We start from the raw sequence: 13343 nt of genomic DNA on the forward strand, positions 1-13343 counted from the left end.
CTCTGGTACTAGAGCCGTACATTTTCTAGCGGTGGCTGAACATGGTATAGTAGGCTAACGTTGGCTCTGGGTTGAGACCGCGTTTTCACTTATTTGCAACGCAAACGGAGAAAGCGATTTTTGACAGTCTCTCAGAATCACACTTTGTGATTCCTCTAGACGTTTATACAGTAGAAGCCTGCTTCGTGGCTTAAATCCAAGCTAAGGAAACGAGTTAGAGGTCTGATGCAGAACTGCGAATTCAATGAACGGGAACAGTACAGTACATTGCACTGTATGTGTGAGGAAAGCTGCCCCCTTCTGTCCCTTGTCGACCGAACAGAGGACTGTAAAGGATACCGCCAAGAAACTTTAGGATGCTGGTTGAAATCCAGCTCTAAAGAAGCCCCTTTGGGTGTTATGTCATCAAAAAGTAAGAACAGCGAATCTCCCTTTGATCAAAAGCGCAACAGAACTGTTTTCCGTGGAGCGGGTTTCAGACCCGTAGACCTGTTTTATTTGTAAGGCAGGGCGCATTCCCAAGCGCGAATCTCCTGTTTTAGAAATGCTTTAATGGGCGTGAAGTGAAAATAAGAAATGGGCTCCAGATGCACATGGAAGCAATCAAGTGTTTCATCCGAGCTGTTTCAAAGACTGCTCAAGAGCTTTCCTTTCACAGAGGCACAACGATTAATGATGGGGGTGCACCCTTCAATGCGCCTTAGGACTCTAGGGAGTGATTGAGACGATTCGTAGCGTGTGCTCATTTCCCTCTATTCCCCGTATTGCAGTGGTAGGATGACGTAAATTACTGCTTCGACACGTAATGGCATTATAATCAAGTGCAGGAGCTGAGGGCTATAGTTTTGTTTCGTTTTCCATGGCGTTTGTAAGCGCGCAAATCAAAGGCAATTCCTGCGTCTAACAGGAATGTAAATGCTTTTGAAAGTGCAGTGTGGTGCAGCTTGTAAAATCCTTGTCCACATTTGTGGTTTGTTGATGTTTTTTCTGTCTGCCAAAGTTGCATTTTGACATCCGGACGGGGAGACTTTATCATTTGAACGTGAAGCCAGCCTTAAACCCTCTGAGGCGTGTCTGTCTGCCGGCACGTATTTTGTCAAAGGTATTTTTTTTTAACGGAGAGCGACTTTGAAAAAGTTTCCGCAGCCACCTCGCACTCCGTGTTAGATTATAGGAGGAATGCGGCGGTACTGAGCTCGCTGTAGTCGTGGCCGAGTGGTTAAGGCGATGGACTTGAAATCCGTTGGGGACTCCCCGCGCAGGTTTGAATCCTGCTGACTACGGCATCTGCCGCACGTTGCCTTTTGCCTGCGTGGCAAATTCGAAGTGCCGCTTCTCCTCTCCTGGTCCTATAAAAACGCTAAATTGCTTGGCCCCGCTGCCATTGAAATTAATTCTTCATATAACCACACATCTTGGGTTAGGGCCTCTGGTGCTCTACGTATGCCTTTGAAAACCTAATGAATAAAGCTGAAAGAACCGACACAATATGTAGGTGCTCGTAAAGCACGCAGTAAAGAACTGTTAACAGCAAGGGTTTCAGTGGGTTAACTGAGGAGAAGGCGTGATCGCTAGTTGTTAACTTTGTATTTGGTGTTAGAAACACTCTTACTGTGCATGACGTGCAACAAATGTAGCCACAGAAATTGCATCATGCTTTCATGTATGCTATTGCAGACACCAACGTTGCCTAGATAGAAAACCGAAATAGACGTCGGTTTGCTTGCTGGTCTGAATGATCTCTCTTCGAATCTCTATCATTTGTCAATGGAAGTAAAAGGCGCCGCAATCTGATACATTCAGAATCAAACCCGCAGCTGTTGTTCGACTTTATTTCTTGACTAATTACAACTGAGTGTCGCATGAGCAGTTACGTAAACTTGTCTGGTATATTTGAACACAAATGCCGTTCTTCAATTAAAACTAACAGTACATTGTCAGGGACATTCAGTTCTATACAAACAAGAGACATACAAGAGAATATTTCTACCTTCATGTGGACTACGTGTTGACTTACTAATCGGAATAATTGAAAAGTTTGGGTCATAGCTGATGCAGTGCGTGCTAATTAGAACAACAGCAACGCGTAGCTCTCAGGTGCCGTACTGAGCCCAGGTGTTTTTCTAAAGCTGTCAGGTGCAGATCATTTCCATGAAGGAGATCTCTTATGGGGTACGATTACAATGCAGTAAGTAGCACAGACTGCTTAGGAAGTAGCCCAATGCGTTTAAAAACGACCCGAGCCAGGCGGGAGTCGCACCTACAATCTCCTGATCCGTAGTGAGAGGCGTTATCCATTGCGCCACTGGCCCTGGTGTCACACTGTAGGACTGTAACCCAGTGAGCTCAGCCCTGCAACTAGTAAAATATTACCCCCGGTCCATTCCTTTCCAAAAGTGAGAAACACCTGTTTTCTACATTTTGTCTGTTTTAAAACCATATCTCTTTAAACCAAACCAGGAGTTTGTCTTTTGCACTGATATTCTGATTCATTTCGATTTCAAAGAAAAAAAAACATTACCTTCCAAAGCATCATAAAATTGTCCCTTCTTCCAGACTCTACTTCTCTCTTGTAGTAGTACAGCAGACCTTTCCAGGTGAGCAGATCACAGAGTCCGAAATGAGCTTCCTCCATCAAGCAAAGTACCTGAACATGAGTATGTCATCATAAAAGCGCCCCTGCAATAAAGAAATTAAATCCGAAATCAAGAGGGCAGTTGCCTACTGAAATACAAGAAGTCATCAATTTTAACCTAGCAACACATTAAAGGCTGCATCTATACAAGTACGATTCTAGAAATGCTCACCAGATTACGTTTTAAGAAGGAACTGCGCCTCAGGTTCCGCCGAGATCTTAACTCGGATGGCAGAATTCAGAGTCCGGAGTGCGGACTGATGGCGCATGGAGGGTCCATATACTGTGGATCTCTCAGTGATCTTCCGCGTATTCAAACCGCCAGCGTGTGACTCCCCTGTCCCCGTGACCTCATTGCTCTGCTCTCTCCTCTGTGCAGCCAAGCCCGACTCACGGTAAAGTGAAAAAAAATATGCCTTCAACGTGAGATTTACTTTGGAGCGAGGATAGATGTTACCTTTTTATCGTTGAACAGGATGTATGTGATGTGACGACTAGGTTCAATTTTGTATCCTCTTTAAAAGATTAAGGACTGGGGTGAGCGTGATTTACCACCCTTTCAGCTAAGAACCCGACGTGCGGACCGTTTAAGCTGCATAGACTCGGTCGTTTAACTCTTCTCCATTAGCAGGGTTAAGGTTAAAGAAAAAAACATTACTGACTTCTTTTTTTTTTAAAGCAGCTAGCGCTGATTAGCAAGGTTTGTATTTCATGTTTTGCAAGTTGCATCCATTTTAAGAAAAACAAGTCGCGTTAAAGACAGGAAATGAATACTTGTATTTAATTAAGTCTAGCCGTAGGCGGTTGTCCATAATGACGAGTTCTGTTCGAGAAGACAGAACAAAAAAAGGCACCGCTGGGATTCGGACCCAGGATCTCCTGTTTACTAGACAGGCGCTTTAACCAACTAAGCCACGGCGCCCCGGGAGTGCTGTCCTTTTGCAGCCACTTGGACACACCACTCAGACACATCTGTATTCGGTGTGTGCTCCGCCTGCTCGCTGAGCAAGTTGCCACCTTTACATACAATAGCAACATCGACACCAAGAGAAAGGATGACAAATGGCTTTTATCTGGAACTTTTCATGTCCAAGGAGCTCAATGTGCTTTCTGTGTACAACAGGGCCACTGAACTCCACACTGGCCACTGAACCACAGCAGTGGCTTGCTGGCTTGACATCTCCCAAGGAAAATGTTGAAATCGCATGTGGAACAGGAAAAGGACCCTCGAGTACGAGGGAAAAAAAAAGAAAAAGATCATCTGGAGCGCGGTAACCCATGTCTGGACAGCCCAATTTCGTTGACGAGGTGGCCGAGTGGTTAAGGTGATGGACTACTAATCCATTGTGCTCTGCACGCATGGGTTTGAATCCCATCCTCGTCGCTCCTTATGTTTGACGTTGGCCCTCCTTTTGTTTGCTCTAGTACTAGAGCCTTACATTTTCTAGCGGTGGCTGAACATGGTATAGTAGGCTAACGTCGGTATCGAGCAGTGACAGTAACGGTATTTACGTGCCGCTGCTGCCAAGTGGCTCTGGGTTGAGACTGCGTTTTCACTTACTTGCAGCACAAACGGAGAAAGCGATTTTTGACAGTCTCTCGAGAGACTGCGCTAGGTGTTTAGGGATAGACTTTGTCAGTTCCCCCTGGGATGATGGCCTCTCAAATAGTTTGTGATTCCTCTAGACGTTTATACAGTAGAAGCCTGCTTCGTGGCTTAAATCCAAGCTAAGGAAACGAGTTAGAGGTCTGATGCAGAACTGCGAATTCAATGAAGGGGAACACTACAGTACATTGCACTGTATGTGTGAGGAAAGCTGCCCCCTTCTGTTCCTTGTCGACCGAACAGAGGACTGTAAAGGATACCGCCAAGAATCTTTAGGATTCTGGTTGGAATCCAGCTCCAAAGAAGCCCCTTTGGGTGTTATGTCATCAAAAAGTAAGAACAGAGAATCTCCCTTTGATCAAAAGCGCAACAGAACTGTTTTCGGTGGAGCAGGTTTCAGACCCGTAGACCTGTTTTATTTGTAGGGCAGGGCGCATTCCCAAAGCGAATCTCCTGTTTTAGAAATGCTTTGGGCGGCGTGAAGTGAAAATACGAAGTGGGCTCCAGATGCACATGGAAGCAATCAAGTGTTTCATCCGAGCTGTTTCAAAGACTGCTCAACAGCTTTCCTTTCACAGAGGCCCAACGATTAATGATGGGGGTGCACCCTTCAATGTGCCTTACGACTCTAGGGAGTGATTGAGACGATTCGTAGCTTGTGTTCATTTCCCTCTATTCCCCGTGTTGCAGTGGTAGGATGACGTAAATTCCTGCTTCGACACGTAACGGCATTATAATCAAGTGCAGGAGCTGAGGGCTTTAGTTTTGTTTCGTTTTCCATGGCGTTCGATCCATTGGGGACTCCCCGCTCAGGTTCGAATCCTGCCGACTACGGCGTCTGCCGCATGTCGCCTTGTGCCTGTGCGGCAAAGGCGAAGTGCCGCTTCTCCTTTCCTGGTACTATAAAAATGCTACATCGCTTGGTCCTGCTTCCATGGAAAGCAGTTCTTCAGGTAATTCTACTCTCTTACCAAAGCTGTTAAGTTCCTTTCCGTGGTGAGATGGGTTGTCATGCAACGCTGCCACATAGTGCGACAGACAAGAGTGTTGCGGGAGAAGAGAAAAGTGTTTGAAGATTTAAGAGTGTCTTAGGTGGAGCCAAAATCAAGTGTCACAAATGCAAGTGGGAGGATTTCAAATGTTTAATATGGTAAAAATAAGCGGAAGTTATCTGCTGGTCCGGCACAGTCTGCCATGCTTTTGTCATATACTGTAAAGTGGTGTAAAACTGGGTGTCGAACTGGAGCCTCACCATTTGCATATGTGAGGCTCCAGTTATACATCGAGTGTCACATTAAATGACAAAAATGAAGAGAGTTAAAGCAGATGGAGAGGTTTTCTTACAACTTTTGAGCTGACACAGTTTTGGAAAATGTTTCCTTCACGCTGCACTGTACAACATAGGCAGCCAAGAGTCTCCAAAACAAAACAGAATTGACAGATAGGAGAAAATTCCCACTCGTCCTGAAGTTCCCAAAATCCAGCACTGAGCGTAAACAAAGTGTCTAAGTAGCGTGGGAATGCTAACCCTAACCCTAGCTGGAGTTTGAGCAATCCAGCACTGAGCGTAAAAAGATGAGTCAAAGTAACGTCCAATCGGATTAGTTTCCTTAGAGCTGGTTCAGAGTTTGCTCAAGAGTTTACCTTTCACAGATCAAAAGAATGTTGGGGGTGCACGCTTCAAGGCGCCTTACAGCTGTAGGGAGTGATTCGAGCCGATTCGTGGCGTGTGCTCATTCCCATATACCGTACGCCTCGGGGTGCAGTGCTAGGATGACGTACAATACCGCTTGGGCACGTAACGGCGTTATATGCAAGTGCGGGACGTGAGGGTTTTCGTTTGTTCGTTTTGTTTTGCTCTGCTTTGCTTTGTTTTGCTTTCCATCGCGTTGGTAAGAGCATAAATAAAAAGGCGATTCCTGCGTCTACCACTAACGTAAGAGCTATTTCAAGTGCGGCGTGGTGCGGCTTTTGAAATGCTTGTGGGCATTTCTCTGTTGTTGATTCTTTTTTTGTGTGTAACAAAGTGGCATTTTCATGTCCGGGGAGACTTTATCATTCCGACATGAAGCCACCCTTAAGTCCTCTGAGGCGTGTCTGTCTGCAAGGCTTGTATTTTGGAAATGTTTTTTTGAAACGGAGAACGACTTTGAAATAGGCTTCTGCCGGCACCTCGCGATCCAGGTAAGATTGTAGCAAGAACGCAGCGGCGGTGGGGCTTGCTGTAGTCGTGGCTGAGTGGTTAAGGCGATGGACTAAAAATCCATTGGGGTCTCCCCGCGCAGGTTCGAATCCTGCCGACTACGTTGTTGCCTCCATTCGGTGTGTTTCGGCGCAAGCGAAGAAGCGCGCCTCTTTGCTGTTCCTGGTGGTTTTAAAACGCCCAATCGCTTGTACCCGCTGCCTTGGACTTAAGTTCTTCAGCGTCTGCGAATGGCATTTTGCAGATGTCGACGCGTTTTGCACAGAGCACCAAAAAAGCGTCTTTTTTGAAGGCTCAGGCACTGAGCATTGGTGGTTCAGTGGTAGAATTCTCGCCTGCCACGCGGGAGGCTCGGGTTCGATTCCCGGCCAATGCAGTGGCTTTTGCAGCAAGCGGCTCCATCACTTGCATCCCCTTGCAACTCGCAACTGAAAACCCACTGAAGCTAAGCAGGTGTGAGCCAGGTCAGTACCCGGATGAGGGTGAGCTACAGGAAAAAACAAGGCTTCCAGCTGGAAGCGGTGTTAATGGTGCCGGTGGGGGGGCATTCACCCTGAGGTCTGTGCGGGTCCCAATGCCCCAGCATAGTGACAGAGAAATAAACATGTTTGGGCAACTTAGGTCACCCCCATTTAACTTCTGGGGCAGGAAAAGCACACTTTTCAAAACTTGTTTTTCAGCTCGAAATAAACGTGTTTTTTCAAACCTTGGAATCCCAATGTAACTGCCTGGCTCATTAGAGCCCACTGAGTCAGCCCTTAACCCCACTGTGCAGAAGTTGTCAAAACGGGTTTTTCAGCAGAAATAAACACGTTTGGGCAACTTTGGTCACCCCCATTTAACTTCTGGGGCAGGAAAAGCACACTTTTCAAAACGTGTTTTTCAGCTCGCTGTGACCTCTGTTTTACATCTCATCCAAAAGACAGCGCCCTTTTACAACACAGCGTCTCTGTCACTATCATAAGTGACTGCCATCATAAGAATATGAGTCCAATATTTTAGAATATAGTCAGAATGACTTCTAACCTTACCTGTGGTGTCTTTAATCCCTATTGCTCAATGCATGGTGTACGTACTGCATAGATGTGTCTTGAGAATGAGGAATGGGCCCCTGAGACAGTCATTTACCTGTTTCACAAATGATCGTATTTTACTAGAGATTCTGTTTGGGATTCAGATGTGCATTCGGACAGCAATCCCTTTCAAGAAATGATACGTACTGGATGAGGTCAAAGGTGCTGGAACACTGTATTTAGGATGTGTTTGCAGTGATTGTGTGTCTCCTGCTTCATCGCAGTGATATATAGATGTGCTCCTGTAATTTATTGGTACATGCCCAGGGCAGTAAGCAGTCTGAGGATTTATTTCCAGACGGCATAGAGCAGTGAAGTAGTTCAACACACTGGATCATTATATTATTAGAATCTATTCTACTTAAATTATTACATTATACACAATTTGAGTTCATTTTAAAAAGTAAAAGGTAATGAAAGGAATGCATTTTCATAAGAAAGATAATACCGATATGCATGTGATAATCTTCCTTATATCATGGAGTGCATCAGTTGGACACTTTGTGGGCTTGAAATACAAAGCAAATCATGTTCTATGGTACAAGATAAATACAAAACGTAAGCTTTTATTTTAATTAGATTTGTTTATAAAGCATAAGCAATCATTTATTACATTAATATATGTGAAAATGACATTTTAGCATCATAATATTACATACAGGTCTCTAGCTTCAACACAGTGATATATATATATGCTCAGTGATTTATTGGTACATGCCCAGGTCAATAATCAGAATGAGGATTTATTTCCAGACGGGCTACAGGTAGTGTTGTGAAATACTTCAACACACTGGATCGCAGATTTAGACCCCCTGCACTCTTACTCCTTAAAAACCAAAGAAATGAAGATATGTAGCAATCACATTGTAACAGGGGTAACAGTGACTTAATGCTTATACTAGTGGACTTTTGGTACCTTTAGGGTACGGTGTTCCCTGAAGGGCTCTCAAACCCCGCATTTCAGATGCCTAGCTGTATCGCTGATGTGTTGCACCTCAGAATCACTTTTAAACCTTACCTCTGGTATCTTTAATCCCTATTGCTCAAGGCATGGTGAAAGTATTGCATAAATGTGTCTGAAAATGAGCAATGGGCACCTGAGAGACTCATTTGCCTGTTTCACAAATGATCATATTTGACTAGAGATTCTGTTTGGGATTCAGTTGTGCATTCTGACAGCAATCCCTTTCAAAAAACGATACATTCTGGATGAGGTCAAAGGTGCAGGAACACTGTATTTAGGATGTGTTTGCACTTATTCTGTGTCTCTAGCTTCAACACTGTGATATATATATATATGCTCAGTGATTTTTTGGTACATGCCCAGGGCAATAATCATTATGAGGATTTATTTCCAGATGTGCTAGGGGTAGTGTTGTGAAATACTTCAACACACTGGATTGCAGGTTTAGACCCCCTGCACTCTTACTCCTTAAAAACCTGAAGCGTCTGGCGTCTCGCCGACGTCGAACACCCCCCTCAGGCTGTACTCGTACTCGGCTAACTGCTGTGGAACCCTGCGTGAGCAGCCGCTGCGCCACGGTGACGGCTGGCGACCCACGGACGCCCCACTATCGGCCGGCTCCAGCCCCGGCTGGTCCTCTAGAGCCTCCCCACACAGCTCCTCCTCCCGGGCCCGGTAGGGGGCCAGGCGGTCTTGGTGCAGGACCACCACTCTCCCCCGTGTTCGCAACCGGACACGGTAGCAGACTTCGCCCACCACCCAGAGTACCTCAGCGTGCCCCTCCCACGACGGCGCCAGCTTAGGGCTGAGGCATTTGCGGCGGCGCGGGTTGTACACCCAAACCGAGTCCCCGGGCTGGAAGGCAGGCCCCCTGCAGCGCAGGTCGCAGTGCCGCTTCTGCCGGACCCCCGCCTGTGTCAGTTGGGTCCGTGCAAAGCTGTGCATCTGCTGCATCCGCTGCCGCAGGTCCCACTCGTAGTCCGGTCCAGCCAGCGGTGCCGACCCGTCTCCGGGCGGCGGGCCGAAGACCAGGTCCACCGGGGTTCACATTTCCCGGCCCAGCATGAGTGAGGCCGGGGTGCACCCGGTGGATTCCTGGACCACGGTCCTATACGCCCAGAGCGCAAGGGGGAGGTGGCGGTCCCAGTCCCGTTGGTGCCGGGACACCAGGGTGGCCAGCTGGGTGGTGAGCGTACGATTAAACCGCTCCACCAACCCGTTGCTCTGGGGATGCAGCGGTGTGGTCCGCGTCTTAGTGATCCCCAGGCGCTGGCACACTCTGGCGAAGACCTGGGACTCGAAGTTACGCCCCTGGTCACTATGTAACTCCTCCGGCACCCCCAGCCTGGCAAACATCCCCTCCAGCAGTGCATCGGCCACCGTGGGGGCACTCTGGTCCGGGAGGGCGTAGGCCTCCGGCCACTTCATAAAATAATCCATGGCCACCAAGACGTAGAGGTTCCCGGCCTCGGTGCGCGGAAACGGGCCCAAAACGTCCACCCCCACCCGCTCCGGCTACCACTCCCAGCACGCCCAGCGGTACTACGAGCGCCTAGGGGCGCTTCCTCCTCACCACCAGGCGAGGGCGTTACAATACATAGAATATGCATGTAAAACGAACAGATCTTATCGAGAGGGTTATCAGAATACAAAAGGTATATATTCAGTCAGTTACAAAGTGTTACACATATCAAGAGGACATACGTTCAGTATATCATTCATTTAGACCATTTCATAAATGAACCTGGTTATAACTTCTACATTAGATACTGAAAACAAGTACATAACTCTTAGGAATTAAATTGATATCAACTGGTTGGGATAACAATTGAATTCTCGAGCAGTAATGCAGTGAAGTTGAATACTCATCCAATCTCTGGGGATTCAGATCTCCTGCGGGCACAAAGAAACAGTTGCAGGCTTGTTGCTGTCCAATCCGCGCTCTCTGTCTAGGTGCTAGGCTGTGCTGTGCGGGTTGCGACGGTGCACTGCTGATGCTCACTGACCGGCTAGTTAGTGTTGGCTTTAACTAGCAAAGTTTGTGCACAGGAGAAAAGATGACTGTGGGTCCCAGCAAGTCAAGAAGAAGACCGGTTCGTTCCTGATGAAGAGCTAGTTCTGAATAGTGATTCAACTGTCCACAGTTCCGGCCTGTTCACGACGCCTGCTGCTGGTGCTAACCTCGGGTGGATCCTCTGGTTACTCTCTGGCAACCTCCGCTCTAGACTCTTAGAACAAAGGAAAGTTCTGGCACTCGGACACACTGGCCGTTCCGTGGTTGTCCGGGCTGAGTCTCAGGATGGTCAGGAGGCGCGCTGTGAGAATGTCCTGCCCTTGGGAGCCTTCTGCTCCTGGGCTGTCCTGCCCTGGAATTCTCCTTTGAATTCCCTTTAGAAAACTCCACAGAATTCTCTACTGAATTCCCACTGAATCTCTCAGGCTCTCTGTGTTGCCTGTTTTTACCTGGAGGAACTTCAGCTCGTTGATTGGCTGAAAGTTCCATGGGCATCAGAGTCCCACGTGGGTTACTCGGCCCTACCAGTCCCTGATTGGTTGATCAAGGTGAGATATGAGTCACTTACTCCTGACACTTAGGAATGCAGTCCAGATGTCCATCTGGCACTCCCTAGACAGATAGGCGCCAATGGATGACCATTGATCATGATAGCCAGGCCTAGCTAAGTGCATCCCCCTTTGGGAGCTGTCCCTTATCAAGGGAAACCTTAAATCAGCCTGCATGACTAGTTTCTCTGTGGCTGCACCACAGAGATGAACAGAGTCCTCTGTTCGGTCGACAAGAGACTGAAGGGGGCAGCTTTCCTCACACATACAGTGCAATGTACTGTAGTGTTCCCCTTCATTGAATTTGCAGTTCTGCATCAGACCTCTAACTTGTTTCCTTAGCTTGGATTTAAGCCACGAAGCAGGCTTCTACTGTATAAACGTCTAGAGGAATCACAAACTATTTGAGAGGCCACCATCCCAGGGGGAACTGACAGTCTATCCCTAAACACCTAGCGCAGTCTCTCGAGAGACTGTCAAAAATCGCTTTCTCCGTTTGCGTTGCAAGTAAGTGAAAACACGGTCTCAACCCAGAGCCACTTGGCAGCAGCGGCACGTAAATACCGTTACTGTTACTGCTCGATACCGACGTTACCCTACTATACCATGTTCAGCCACCGCTAGAAAATGCACGGCTCTAGAACCGGAGCAAACAACAGGAGGGCCAACGCCGAACGGGCACACGTGTCAGACATGGAGCGCGACAAGGATGGAATTCGAACCCATGCATGCAGAGCACAACAGATTAGCAGTCCATCGCCTTAACCACTCGGCCACCTCGTCGAGGGATCGGGGCTGTCCAGACATGGGTTGGCGCGCTCCAGATGATCTTTTTCTTTTTTTTCCCTCGTACTCGAGGGTCATTTTCCTGTTCCACGTGCGATTTCAACATTTTCCTTGGGAGATGTCAAGCCAGCAAGCCACTGCTGTGGTTCAGTGGCCAGTGTGGAGTTCAGTGGCCCTGTTGTACACAGAAAGCACATTGAGCTCCTTGGACATGAAAAGTTCCAGATAAAAGCCATTTGTCACCCTTTCTCTTGGTGTTGATGTTGCTATTGTATGTAAAGGTGGCAACTTGCTCAGCGAGCAGGCGGAGCACACACCGAATGCAGATGTGTCTGAGTGGTGTGTCCAAGTGGCTGCAAAAGGACAGCTCTCCTGGGGCACCGTGGCTTAGTTGCTTAAGGCGCCTGTCTAATAAACAGGAGACCCTGGCTCTGAATCCCAGCGGTGCCTTTTTTGTTCTGTCTTCTCGAACAGAACTGGTCATTATGGACAACTGCCTATGGCTAGCCTTAATTAAATGCAAGCATTCATTTCCTGTCTGAACGACTTGTTTTCCTTAAAATGGATGCAACTTGCAAAACATGAAATACAAACCTTGCTAATCAGCGCTCGCGGCTAGCAAAAAAAAAAAAGAAGTCAGCAATGTTTTTTTCTTTACCCTTAACCCTGCTAATGGAGAAGAGTTAAACGACCGAGTCTATGCAGCTTAAACGGTCCGCACGTCGGGTTCTTAGCTGAAAGGGTGGTAAATCACGCTCACCCCAGTCCTTAATCTTTTAAAGAGGATACAAAATTGAACCTAGTCGCCACATCACATACATCCTGTTCAACGATAAAAAGGTAACGTCTATCCTCGCTCCAGAGTCAATCTCACGTTGAAGGCATATTTTTTTCCACTTTACCATGAGTCGGGCTCGGCTACAAAGAGGCAAGAGCAGAGCAATGAGGTCACGGGGACAGGGGAGTCACACGCTGGCTGTTTGAACACGCGGAAGATCACTGAGGGATCCACAGTATGTGGACCCTCCGTGCGCCATCAGTCCACACTCCGGACTCTGAATCCTGCCATCCGAGTTAAGATCTTGGCGGAACCTGAGGCGCAGTTCTTTCTTAAAACGTAATCTGGTGAGCATTTCTAGAAATGTACTTGTATAGATGCAGCCTTTAATGTGTTGCTAGGTTAAAATTGATGACTTCTTGAACTTCAGTAGGCAACTGCCCTCTTGAGTTCGGATTTAATTTCTTTATTACAGGGGCGCTTTTATGAAGACAGAGTCATGTTCAGGTACTTTGCTTGATGGAGGAAGCTTATTTCGGACTCTGTGATCTGCTCACCTGGAAAGGTCTGCTGTACTACTACAAGAGAGAAGTAGAGTCTGGAAGAAGGGACAATTTTATGATGCTTTGGAAGATAATTTTTTTTTCTTTGAAATCGAAATGAATCAGAATATCAGTGCAAAAGACAAACTCTTGGTTTGGTTTAAAGAGATATGGTTTTAAAACAGACAAAATGT

General features: G+C 47.2%; 5 non-coding genes across 5 annotated transcripts; 4 read left to right on the forward strand and 1 right to left on the reverse strand.

Annotated features, from left to right (window-relative positions):
- The first annotated feature begins 1201 nt into the window (after positions 1-1201).
- trnas-uga (transfer RNA serine (anticodon UGA)) lies at positions 1202-1283 on the forward strand. The gene has a single exon. It is a non-coding gene; the product is annotated as a tRNA-Ser (tRNA).
- A 2200-nt stretch (positions 1284-3483) lies between these two features.
- Positions 3484-3557, reverse strand: trnat-agu (transfer RNA threonine (anticodon AGU)). Its single transcript has one exon. It is a non-coding gene; the product is annotated as a tRNA-Thr (tRNA).
- A 380-nt stretch (positions 3558-3937) lies between these two features.
- Positions 3938-4019, forward strand: trnas-acu (transfer RNA serine (anticodon ACU)). Its single transcript has one exon. It is a non-coding gene; the product is annotated as a tRNA-Ser (tRNA).
- A 2446-nt stretch (positions 4020-6465) lies between these two features.
- Positions 6466-6547, forward strand: trnaf-aaa (transfer RNA phenylalanine (anticodon AAA)). Its single transcript has one exon. It is a non-coding gene; the product is annotated as a tRNA-Phe (tRNA).
- A 202-nt stretch (positions 6548-6749) lies between these two features.
- trnag-gcc (transfer RNA glycine (anticodon GCC)) lies at positions 6750-6820 on the forward strand. The gene has a single exon. It is a non-coding gene; the product is annotated as a tRNA-Gly (tRNA).
- The last annotated feature ends 6523 nt before the right edge of the window (positions 6821-13343 follow it).

This window comes from Lepisosteus oculatus, unplaced genomic scaffold (assembly GCF_040954835.1).
Source record: "Lepisosteus oculatus isolate fLepOcu1 unplaced genomic scaffold, fLepOcu1.hap2 HAP2_SCAFFOLD_67, whole genome shotgun sequence".
Classification (NCBI taxonomy): domain Eukaryota; kingdom Metazoa; phylum Chordata; class Actinopteri; order Semionotiformes; family Lepisosteidae; genus Lepisosteus; species Lepisosteus oculatus.